The sequence below is a fragment of the Erpetoichthys calabaricus genome, chromosome 3 (genome assembly GCF_900747795.2).
Source record: "Erpetoichthys calabaricus chromosome 3, fErpCal1.3, whole genome shotgun sequence".
Lineage (NCBI taxonomy): Eukaryota > Metazoa > Chordata > Cladistia > Polypteriformes > Polypteridae > Erpetoichthys > Erpetoichthys calabaricus.
Window position 1 is genome coordinate 137,044,582 of NC_041396.2, and position 13,093 is coordinate 137,057,674.

Consider the following 13,093-nt stretch of genomic DNA (forward strand, 5'->3'; position numbering starts at 1 on the left):
TTGTGACTTAACTACAGGGGACATTGGAACAAGCAAACTTCTATTAGCATATTCTTTTTGATGACACAACAAGCACCATTTTTATGTCAATGGTTTTACATGAAAACTTGCAGTACAACTGAGCAGATCTGACAGTCTTACTACCACCTACAAGCCTGTGATCAATAGAAGCAGCTCCTTTATCCAAGCAAAACCATTATATTTGTGGGTGTTTTTTTTCCTTGAACTTCTATAAATTTAGCATTTCACTACAGTTTGCACTGAGTATAACAAATAATATTTAATTTGATTTGACAAAAACATCAGAACAATTTTGACAAGAACAGGCTACTTTGTCCAACATAGTTTGTTAATTTATGTTCACCTCATCTATTACAAATTAAGAGTTTTGAAGGTCCCTAAAGTACTGCAGTGTAACACAATACTTTGTAAATTTATTCTGCATGTATATGATTATGTCTGTGATGAAAAACTTTCTATGTTTCTAAGGAGTTTGGCAAAAAATAAATAAATAAATAATATAACCAGATGCAGATTCCTAAAAATCAAAACAGCAAAATCAAAAGTCCAAATAGCAGCAAAGTATCAAACCAAGCACAAAGTGGCAAGTCTTTCAGAATTATCCCAGTACTAGTATAACCAGAATGCTACATTTCATATGAGTCATGTGATCAAGGTCACTTGATTCATAATGGCCAAACAACTCACATAGAAAATGATGTCATTAAAACAAAGTCAAAAGAACAAAACATAACTGGAAAAAACTGCAAACATTTAAAAGTACTCACAACTCTGATATTTCTCCTGTTCTATTTTTCTGAAACAAAAAAGGTCCAGTTCCTTCTATGTCTTCTCACAGCTCATATCTAATAGTCATCGAATTATGGTTATCCTGCCCTTTGCCTCAAGTGCCCTTCCGACTTGACAGATAAACTCCTTTCCAATGACCATGCAGATAAGAGTTTCCAGTTTGCTTTGTTTACTGAAGACAGTTGGAATAAGGTAAAACTACATGTAAATCATAAACACAATAGTGTGAGAAATCCTTAGATACAAACTCACACAGTAAACTTAATGGCAGAATTACATATTATTTACAAATGTATTAAAAAATAAATAACATTCAAATAAGTGGCAGACATTCTCAGTACATACTCTTGCAAAGCTAGTAAGAATATCTGAAAAAGGTATGTTCACAAGTAATGTTTTAAATGCAGTGAAAACTCTCATAACAATGGTAAGTATATAAACATTTTACCTTAAAAATATGCCGCTAAATAACTCAAATACTTTAAGACTCTCAAATACACTTTAATATAAAGAGATAAACATCAATAAAACATTTCTACATACTGACAATACCATCAAAAGCCAAACTGAGATGATAATATGAAGCAAAAGAAGTAAAACAAATGTGCTCAGTTTGTTTCTGTTCTCTCTCTGGGGCTCTGTTTGATGACAACACTAACCAAAGGTAGGTTAATTCCCCAAGTATAAAAATGCTGAACATCACCACTGGATGGTGCTAATTTTAATCTTTACTTAACTAAAAGAGTTAATTCAAATCTTAATCAGAACAGCACAACGGCAATTACTAACCTCTGGACTTTCTCTAGTGCTGTTGTGTCCTTTTTGTAATATGATGACCAGAACTGCACACTCTACTCTAGATGAGGCCTCAAGTATGTGTTTTATAACTACAAAATAATATCCTTGAGGTTTGGTGATTGCATAAAAAAGTATGTGTGAGTCTTTGTTTTATAAATTATCATCAGCCTTGTTAAATATTTATGAAGCACTGCAGTGAACATAAAATATTACTAAGACTGCTGCTCAACTTGCTTCCTCATTTGGACTGCTTAAATTAAAAGGATTTGTAATGTTAACATTTTGTGAAGCTTCACTTGTGTTAGTGTTTAATCTGGGTCAATTACATAAAGTGATCACATCCAAACAATCATTAGCTTTATCTAATTAAAACAAACTCAATAGTACAGTCTGGAGGAACGCATTCCACACAGTTAAATCTAAAGCTCCTAAGGTAGTGACAACCAGAAAAAATGTTGTTTTCAGAGTGCATGCACAGAAAAGCCATTGCTAGAAGCAAAGTTTAAAACAATTTAAGCAGTCTTCTTTTTCATTACTACCCAGCCAAAGACAAGGATCAGGTGTACACATCATTATTCAGTGCATCTCATTGTGTTAGAAAAACAAATTGACATCTAGAAAATTTAACAAAAAGAAATGTAGGGGCCACCCGAAGTTTGTGAACACTTTTGCAGTTCATATGTTTTTATTAATAGAACCCCCATTTACCATTTTTCTAGGGAATGACAAAAAAAGAATGACTTAGATGCAGTAAAAGTGTTAAATGATAGAAGTTGTCACTGATTTGTAAGGACCCCATGAGTATGAATCTAGGTTCACTGTGTTTGTTTTTTTATAGTTTCACTGCATTATTTTATGAATTGCTAGTTATAATCCCTTTTGAATGCAATCTGATTAGTTCTAGCTAACTTCTCAGGTAGCTTGTTCCACAATAAACACAATGAATGAGTACTTGAAATAACAGGGTCAGTAGAAGAGGTAGAGTTAAAGGCATCTTCCTGGAAGTTCTGCTCTGGGTTCTCCTCCATTCTAGGGTAGGAAGCAGAATAGTGATTAGTACTGGTGTCACCCTAACAAACTCTGTATACCCATGAAACACTCCTGATGCTCATGTGTATGACTATATACTGTATGACAATGGATAATGAAGGGGTGAGATTCCAGAGTGGAAAACCCACTTATTTTCCATGTTTGAAAGCAAGGAAAAGGTTTGTTGCAATGGCATGACTGCCACATGTTCAATTGGTCTCCAACCTTCTGTGCTCATGGTGTTTATGTTCATTCGGGCTGGAAGAGGTTGCAGTTGGAGTTATGGTTATGTGTGGTCATGCTATCTTTAGGCTTCTGCTTTTGATAGGCAGTCATCTCGGCTGTGCATGGAAGTGGAAATCCATCAAGTGTGTCACCACATTCCCATATCCCCCGTCCTAGTATATCACAGAAATAGTCTGTGGAAGAGATTATAGTCTATAAATTATATACTTGGGGATAGCTGTATATTTGTGTAGAGTTGGAACAATTTCATCTCATTAAACCTTGAGTGTGGTCATGAGCAACTCACTTCACTTGTCAGTACTCCATTTGGAGAGGGGGGGGGGGGGGGGGATAACCAATTGTATCTCAAATGTTATGAGTCACCTTGGATAAAAGCATAAATCAAATAATAAGTGATAATATTTTAGGTCACTGGAGCTGCTTACTCTTGAGCAATGTTATAAATAATTATCCACAGTGGCAGCTTGTTTATAGAGGTCAGTAGGGCAACAATTCCCCAAAAAATTATGTAAAAATAAATCCACCAAACCATCAAGAATCAATATCCTACTTTCTTCCATCATACGGACCACATTACTTTGGAGACCTGTCACTACTGTAGTCCTTCGTTCATTGTTACTCAGATCATAATGCAATCCTCACTAAAACCTGCCTGTCAAAGGGCAACATTGAATTTGCTCCAGAATTTCTAGTAGGCAACAATGTATTGAGACCTAGCAACACAAAAAATGCAATTCCATAGAAAAGTATATGGCTTATTGGGGCTAGCCCCTGAGCTATGTAATACATACAGCATATGTAGCTTACACCCTTACATACTGTAATTAAGTTGAGTTTAGAACTAAAGATGGGCAGTGTAAATGTTACAGGCGTGCTTCCAAATGCTGTTATTTTGCATCAACAACAGATATTTAGTAGGAAATCTCTGGCAGAGAATTTCTATTGAAGAACTTGGAGCATCTCCACTAGATTCAACAGGAGACATCAACAACATTTATTTACATAGCACATTTTCATTAAAACAATATAGCTCTAAGTGCTTTAAAACATAAACAAGGCAAAAATGTTATACAGTATGTAACAAAGAAAAGGTAAGGTCGGACGGCCAAGAGGACACAAAAAAACAAACAAAATTTGCTAGGATTCCAATGTGAAAAGACCACCCAGCCCCCACAGGGCATTCTGCCTAACATAGATGATCTAAAATAGTCCTCATGGTTTATAGGCTTCACATGGAACAATTTGATGATGGTCATGTGGACATCTGGGACACCCGCCATTCAATCCATAAGTACAGGGGGCAGCATAGTGCCTTGTACAGGTGGTGGTGGCATAGATAGGCACCACAGAAGAACTAGAAAAGATAGAAGAGAATAGTACAGATTAGTATAATTGTAGAACCCAGAGGAAAATGATAATTCAATGCCCATATAGGGCAATATGGATACAAATAAAATGTAGCTACAAGAAAGCCATTTTAAAATAATGAGTTTTTAGCATCTTTTTAAATTGTTGCCTTTACTAACTATACCAGAATTAATGTCATTAATATAAATCAGAAAAAGTAATGGTCCAAGGATAGACCCCTGAGGGACTGATGACCTTTGCTCCATGTGGAGCATTCTCCTCTTATCTGTACTCTTTACCTCCTGCCAGTTAACCAACTAGAGATCCAGTTTTTTAGGTTACCTCTGAACCAGATCTTTCTTTTTCTTCTTCTTTTGCCACAATTATAGTTTACTTTAAATAATGAAATATTTATATTTTATAAAGTTCTTCCCTGACTGTTTTGCTTTGGTTATTCCATAGCTTTTCATTGTTGTGCTTCTTTGCCATAGTGTTTTCCCAAAAGGAACATGGAAAATTGTACCATTTTTTTGTTTCCCACTCCCATCAGATTCTAGTTCTCATATGTCTCTTTTGTATTACAATTCATTTTCCTTACTGGTTTATTTCCTGCTTTTCATTCTGTGACACTCTCATTATTCACCCTATCTTTCCACTTGCTCTTTTGTTTTGCCTCTAATGTTACCATTCCCATGATGTAACTCTTCAGTTTTTTGTTCTTTGTCCTTCTTATTCTTAACATCACTTATTTCTACACTGTGAAAATTTCACTTAAGCTGCATTTGGGTCCTATATCTGTAATGATCAATAATCAATATTTAATTTTTTTTCTTTAAATGGCTCTACATTTGCTTTATTTGTATTAACATATTAATTTACCTTTCATTTATACACATGCTTTATGCAAGCACTCATCTAACACAGAAAGAATATTAATCAAATGCCAGATGCTAAATGAAAATTATTGTGAAGCATTGTCTTTTAGCTGTAAGACAAGATAATTTATAAATGTGTATAGTGACACAGAGACAAGCTGCTGTTGTCAAAAAATATTATTGATAAAAATAAATACTAGTTTTCTGTAATATAAATTCTATTTACATTAGATGCCCCTTCCTGCACACTCATTTGAGTGAGAGAATCAAATTGCACTGTGCACAGACACAGCATTCTTGAAATCCAAATAGAAACAACTAGAAAAGCCATTTCTGTAGGTCTGTGATCCAATAGGAAAGAGGCACAGGACTGCCTAGATGGGAACCAATAACAATTTAGGCAGGGTGTTTCTGAAATCTGAACACAAATGCCATTTATTGCCTTTGGGCTCCATTGGTGAGTTCATCCATACACACGCATCACTCCCCACACAGAGCAGCAGCCCCGCCTCCTCTCATTCATTGTGCTGCAGTGAAAACTGAAAAACGGAAACAGAAGTGTCCCTTGGAATTCAGTGCCCCTTTTGATTTAACATAGACACATTAGGGTGTGATTGTTTCTTAACTCTTTCATACATTTGCTTGACATTTCTCCTTTTGATTTAACTCATGTTCCCATGATAAAGTGCTCTGCTGTTTGCTCCTCAAGTCTGTAGTTTTAGTTTGTGTTACTTGTGTTTTAGAAGAGCACTCTTTCTGTGAAAGCTGACAATATACTTTATTAAACGGGCATCGAAAAATGCCATTTTCAAGAAAGTGTTTAGGGTTATCGCTAAACATATTGGTGCACATACTATCTATATTGGCAATAAAGCAAACGGAATACCATCACTTTATTACAAAAACCTGATATTTCTTGAGAAATACTTGTGTGCCAAATTTGAAAAACAAAGCTATGCATAAAGAACAAACTAAGAAAGATTGTGCTTTATACTGTATATACAGAGATTATGTCACAAACACAATCTAGCAAGTTAAGAAAATTGCCTTAGTCTTTGCTCTGTGCCATGCTTCCAGGACGTTAGTGTATGACACAAAAGGTGGCACTACCTTCCTCTGTATCATGCTGTAGTGGCTATTTTTGAAAAAGCAACAGAACCAAATGATTGCATATCCTGCAAGTGTGATAAGCTGTTCAATGGAACAGGCTTCATTTTAGCTTGCAACCTTATGGGTGACCAAGACAACAGCTAATTATGAAGTTCTATGCAGATTTATTTTTTTTTAATTTTTAGCTATAAGAGAAGTCTGCAGCTGCAGTTGGACAGCAGATTTCATTAGAAGGGACTTCTTCCTAATCTTATGCATAAGTAATTTACAATGAATGAGGTTCTGTGCTCTTCTTCGTTGATTGCCATCATTTCCATCTTACCACAATTTTACTGTCTACCTCGTTGGAGCAGAAAACAACAAAGAGTTAATATTGATAAAGAACAAGCACACTGGTATCTTGGCAAGTTAGTGAACTGGGACTAACAATTTCACTTCTAAACTGAAGAGATCTTATCAAAAAAACTTTATTTTTTTAACCATCTTTGACTACTTTGTCTAATGTAGTGAGGCTTGTCAAGATACACTTGTCTTCAAAGTTTTGGCAAATTCAATAACAAGATAGTAAATAACAGTGCTCATTGGTGGGGTTCTATTTCTCTAGATGTTAGTTTTTGCAACTCTCTGCAAATTATTTGACCCTTCCGTCCATTTTCTTAACCCACTTATTCATGGCAGGTTCATGGGCAAGCTGAAGCTTTATCCCAGTAAGCATAAGGAGCAAAGCAGGAATAATTACTGAACAAATATGTATGGTTGAATTCTCATTGTCATGGTGACCCACGCCTTTCAACAATATCCCAAACTTCATGGTAAAGTACAAACTAGTTTTCTTAAAAATTGAGCTAACTGGAATTTCTCATGGCAACAACACAAGTCGTTCAAAAATATCTTCATGTTGTAATAGAGGGAAACTATACAAGACCTGCCAGTGTCTTCATCAAAGACAGCCTGGTGCAGAACATTCTTTTACAGAATTGAACATTTCTGGCAAAGAGTGATATCTCTGCAACAACTGTTTTTGGGTGTGTTAATTAAAATATGTTGAATGGCTTATGGGGGTGCCATATGTGAACAGAAACAAGAAATAGATAGATAGATCTTTATTGTCATTGTCACTTTTACAAAGGAACAGCGAAATTGAAGGAAATGTGAGCGGCTCCAGAGAATCGTAAATGCAATGACAGTTTTCCAAATGTTAAACTAGGTACTAAACCCACACAAAGCTTCTAATTTACTACTTTGCTATCTTTTTCTGTTGTCTGAAATTCTGGGTAATGACTAAATGAATGACACATTACTACAAGCAGCCAAACTGAGGTTACAGCACAGGGTTTCTGTAATTACTTTCTGTGATAGAGTGAGGAGGTCAGTGATACATTAAGAATTTGTTGGAGAAGCCTTTATTATTCTGAATAAAGAGGAGTTAATTTGTGGTTTTGTTATGCCCTGCCAAGCTCTGTAAACTCAAATTTAGACTTTCTTTAGACTACCTAACTGCAGTGTGAGCCTCACCCCTACCCTCCATAAAGTAGATTTTCAGCCCACACAATAACTGTGGTGAAGACTTTTTAATTCAAAAAGTACAGAAAGGAGAAGGGAACTGAAACGCCCCTGACTTGTGACAGAACAATGTTCCTTTAATATTTATTTTGAAATTTTCTTTGATTGTTTTTGCAAAAACTTCTTCCTGACAAAAAACAAAGGCAGAAAAGATTTTACCAAAAGGCAAACCTTAGGGCAACTAAACCAGTCCATAAATCCAAAAACATTAAATGTTCAGTAAACCACAAAACAGAATTAAAAGATCCACTCACAAAGGTGAGTCCAAAAAATTAAGATCAAAAATTTGGGATCAATAAATAAAGCCTTTGAATAGAAATATGATCTTATATCACATCACCAAGTACAATTACTTAAACTTAAGCTTATGTAGGTCTAGGGGCAGTCTCACAGCTCTGGCATTAAGAGGGCCTGCCCACTTAGGCTCAACACACAAAGGTCAAGGATGACAAATAAATACGTAAATATACAAAATATGTATAAAAAACAAACAGCATACAAGAAGGAGGAAGACAAAACACAATGAATAAATTTAAAAATTAAACAGACATGAGCTACTGATGAAACTCTGGCTGTACCATAGTGGGTGTATATATGTATTGAAGAAGCATTTCACAGAAAGTAAACAAGATCAGCCGACTACGGGTAGACTCTGGACCAAAATCATGATATATACAAAGCGAAAAAATAAAGAAAGAATTATATTAGTGTTATACAGCATTTCCACTTTTCATTTCCTTGGTTGCTTTAACTACTTCACTAGCACTTAGAGAGGACAAAAAGCAGGCAGAGAGAGTGGGATGCACCATTTCTAAAATTATGAGCTGTCATTTCCTTCTGTTGATTCACTCTACTAATATACGTCCTTAAAGATCTTATGTGACTCATTGCACTCCACAAATTCACTGTTCACTCTTCTTTCTGGTGAATAAATAGCATGTCAAGACTAGGGTTATAACAATACTATGAAATTCATCAAGTAAAAAACTTGACCTTGGGTCAATTTGTACTAATTTGTTGGTGTTTTTATTAAATTGGTTGGTCATTTGTTTTTGAAGACAGTTTGTTTTCCTTATGTTGTATGTTCATATTGTATTATATGAGCTTCATCAAATAAAACTGAACTCAAGTGGCATAGTTAATTAAAAAAAGTTTTCTGCTGATATGGTAAAGATTTTTGGTGGGTTCAGGATAGTCCGCTCTGAGGGTTGCTCCCATTTTATTTCTGTCTTCAAAGAGAAATATTCTGTTTAAAGTGCTGGGCTATCTATTTAATTATTAATTTTCAAGGTTTCAGCTGGCAAATCATGTAATTAATCTGGTATTTAAGTTAAGTGGAAATTATCTCCTCATCTAATGCTTTCCTTTTGAAATCTTTGCTCCTTTCAACCACATCTAATATTATTTTTGATACAAAGGACATCATGAGGGTGCAGTGACTTGGTTTACTGTCTCACAGCACCTAAATTTGGTGTCTGTGTGGTGTTTGGATCCTCCCCATGTCTGAATGGGGCTTTCTCTGGCTTTGCTATGGTTACTATGCTATTCTTATTTTTCCTCCACAGTCCAAAGACTGGTGCAGAGTGTGTATAAGTGAGATTGGGTGTGTGCTGCCATGAAATGCAACCTGATTGGATCCTTCGCCTGATGGCTCTAGGATAAGCTCCCTTTTCCTGTGAACCTGAATTAAAACAAATAGTTTGAATTGTATGCTTTGTTAAAGTAGTTTTTGAATTTGTAATTTAAAACAAATGTACAGCAAAACTGAAGCTTACAGGGAGTTCAGAAATTTTGCATGTGCTGTGATTGGCTGACAGCTAATCTGGGTTTTGATTCTGCCTATGAGGAATGCCGTTGGGATGATCTCCAGCCCTCTTGATCGTGAACTGGACTAAGTGCTAGAGAACAGATGAAGGTAGAATACTGAGACCGTTCAAGAGAGAAGATTTTACCAAAACAGAATCATTTCATTCATAATCCTTTTAGACTGGTGGATAAGCCAATGAATTTCCACTTTTAGCTAGTGTAGCAAACATCTGGTGTGTTGGTCTCAGTTTTTTAAATAACTTAAAATTCATTTATAAATTAATATACTGTATATTGATTTTAATTAATGTATTTTGAACAATGTATGCAGTAAAGCTTAAATAGGTTAGTAAGAGATCATTCTGATATTATTCAAAATTGTGTATATTTGCATCTTTCAGTGGAGCATTCTTTTAAAGTGTCATCATAGATGGGTATCAGTTTCTGCTTTATTTTAAACGTTTGCAAAAACAAAGTTTTAAATGAAGCCTCTGACTATATTTACTCAGTAAATGTTTGTTACATTATGTAATGTTGTTTTGTTTTATGAAAACCTTATAGGCTCTAACTTTCCCGTGACCCTGCCCTGGATTAGCAGATTTAAAAATGGATGGATGACTGAATGGATGAATGGACAGATGGGAAACTTAACTGATAATTTACATAGTGCTGAGGAAATTAAAGGCTGAATGTTCAGTAATTTATTTATAATTACTGGTGCTAAGTGGAAAATTCAGCCACACTGTGGAAGTGTCAGGATAATTTAATTGAAACATATTAATTTTGCCTTCATAATTATCTTCTGGAACTGCAGAAATGAATTCTGCCTTAAGATCCAGTTGAGTATCAGACTTTGTTTAGATATGTGTATTTCCTTCACAATTTGCTGGTTCCAGCCTTACACCCATGCTGTTTGGATAGATTCCAGCAAAAATCAACTCTGAAATTTCATTATATGAATTCAGAAAATAAGTGGAAGAATGGTTATATTTATTTGGAAAGTGACTGTTTAAAAGGCTCCAAAAAGCATCACATGCAATGAAAGAATGTCTTCCTTGTTGTTTTCTAACCTAACAGAGCATGCTGAACAAAATAAAATAGAATCCATTCAGCAGTTTGAAAATTGAATTGTGTAATAATCATAATCACTTCAGAGAAACACTTTAGTAGACAAAAAAATTTCTAACAATGCAAAAATATGCTGTTGCAACAAAGTTTTTCAAAAATGATCAGCAGTTCAAGTTTTCTTACCTTGTACTCTCCTGATCTGTTTTTTTTTTTGTTTGTGCCCAGGTGTTAAGACTTGCAGTTTTAGGAGATTATTTTTAGTTTGATCAACTGATGTGTGCATTATGGCTTCCTTTACTTGTTTGTTTGCAATAAATATTGAAAGAAACATTTAATCAAATAAATCCCTATGATCCCTTTTGAAAAGCCAAGATCATGAAGATGTCACAGATAAGTCTATAGTAAGCAAATGCTACTAAAGCAGCATGATCTTGGTGTGCAGAGTGTGCACTTTTACAATTCTAGAAAGTTGCCTTCGGACAATTCAGTTTGTATCTTGGCCTGATCACTCTTTTTGTGGGGTTTGCATGTTTATGTATGTGTGTATATATATGTATATAATAAATAAATGCAAGGGGACAAATAAATAGAGAATGCCCTCATAATTTCCTTGAGAAAAAGTAAAGAAAAGAAAGGTTAGTGGCAGTGATGCGCTTGTGGTGATGCTCCTGAGGTCATATTGCAGTATTCTTTAGATGGAAGCTCAGTTCTTCACTAAGGTAAGTCCAAATATGAATGGTGACTTCTGTGTTATATTTAAGGCAGCAGGCTTATGTTTAATTTCTTCTTATAGTTATTTTTTTAATTTATATTATTAAATTATCATTTATGTTAATATTGTTATTTATGTTGTTTCTCTACATAATTATGTAATGGCCGGTTTTATTTATTATTTAGTTTCTACTAGGGGGCTTTACTGCCTGATCGCTACGCTCGCCCACACCCCCGGGGCACATTACATGGCATCTACTTTGTGTCTCTGCCTCTCATGTTGTGAAGAGGTGGGCTGAATGCATACTAAGGAGATGTGGTTGCTCCTCTGAAACCCCCTCTTAAATGGTGATACAATGGGAAACAAATACATTTGCTGCTGCTTGTGCTGTGCTGCGTGATCTGCATGTCTTGCAGCGCTTTGAAAATTTAAAAGCCTGTACAGCAGGCTCCTTGTCTCGCGGAACGTTAAAGTGTCTCCGAGAAAATCATGTCTCGACCCAAAATTGTTTTATATAATAGTTAGATGTCTGAGAATTTGTTCTGCCGAGTTCCTGTATTTTGTCGGTGCTTCCCCAAGAGATGGGGTCACCTGTCCATCTCCCTCTAGTGACTAAAACCTGAAGAGATGAGCAGTTAAATGTGGCACATTTTGTGCACTTAGTGGTTGGTAAGTTTTTTCCATTTTAGTAGTACTGTGTCTTGTGTTTACTGGCTTTTTTGACATCCTTACCTGTCCTCTTTTATCTTGACCGGGGAAGCACATGTCCAGTCGAGACACTTGTTCAATTGTTTAGTGCTTCCCATCCGGGTAAGAAATCTGTCCATCCATTCTTTAGGGCAGCCGTGTCTGGATATGCCATCCTTCCCTCTTTTGGCTGGGAGGCCTGTCCCTCCCGTGTGCCTCCTACAATATATAAATATATTAATTCTTGAGATTGTTTAGCAATCTTACAACTTGTGGATAGAAGCTGTCTCTGAATCAACTGGTGTGAGTGTCAATGGCCATGTACCAATTGCCAGAAAGGACAAGTAAGAAATGTGGCCATGCAAAATGGCTGAGGTCTTTAATAATACTGTTTGCTTTTCTAAGGCAGCAAGTTTTGTGTGCTTATGTCCTGAATAGTGCAAAGCTGGGTGCTGGTATTGTTCAGTGCTGCCTTCACCACCCTCTATGCTGCTCTACATTCCTGAGGTGAGCAGTTGCCATATCAGAATGCTGACAATATGGCTGGACTCTGCTGTGCACTGAGTAGAAACTTGTGAGGACAAATGGAGTAATGTCAGCTGTCTTCAATCAAGGAGGTAGAGGTGCAGGAAAGCCTTTTTGCTTTCTCTTCATATAAAACTTGGGCTGGTGAAATAATTTGTAAAAGCAATGAACAAGGAAAACAAAGGATTTTGATATTTGAGGCAGATGTTTCCACGAGTAACTGATGCCATGATTACAGATTGTTTTTTTGTTGGTCCACAAATCACAACCAATGCAAAGATCTGTTAGTGGTTCTGGAGGAAACACATGAAAGACATGTAAGGATATTTTTGAGAATTTCTTTGACATCTGCAGAGCACCAAAGTAGTTCCAGCTGGTTGATAACATGCTTCCAGTGTACAAAACAATGAAGTGCTAATCATCCCTACTAATCTTGGTGCAATCAATGATGAATACAATGAAAGGTTTCTCTGGGAAGCTGCAACAATGAAAAAGTGGTATCAGGGCAAGTGGAATC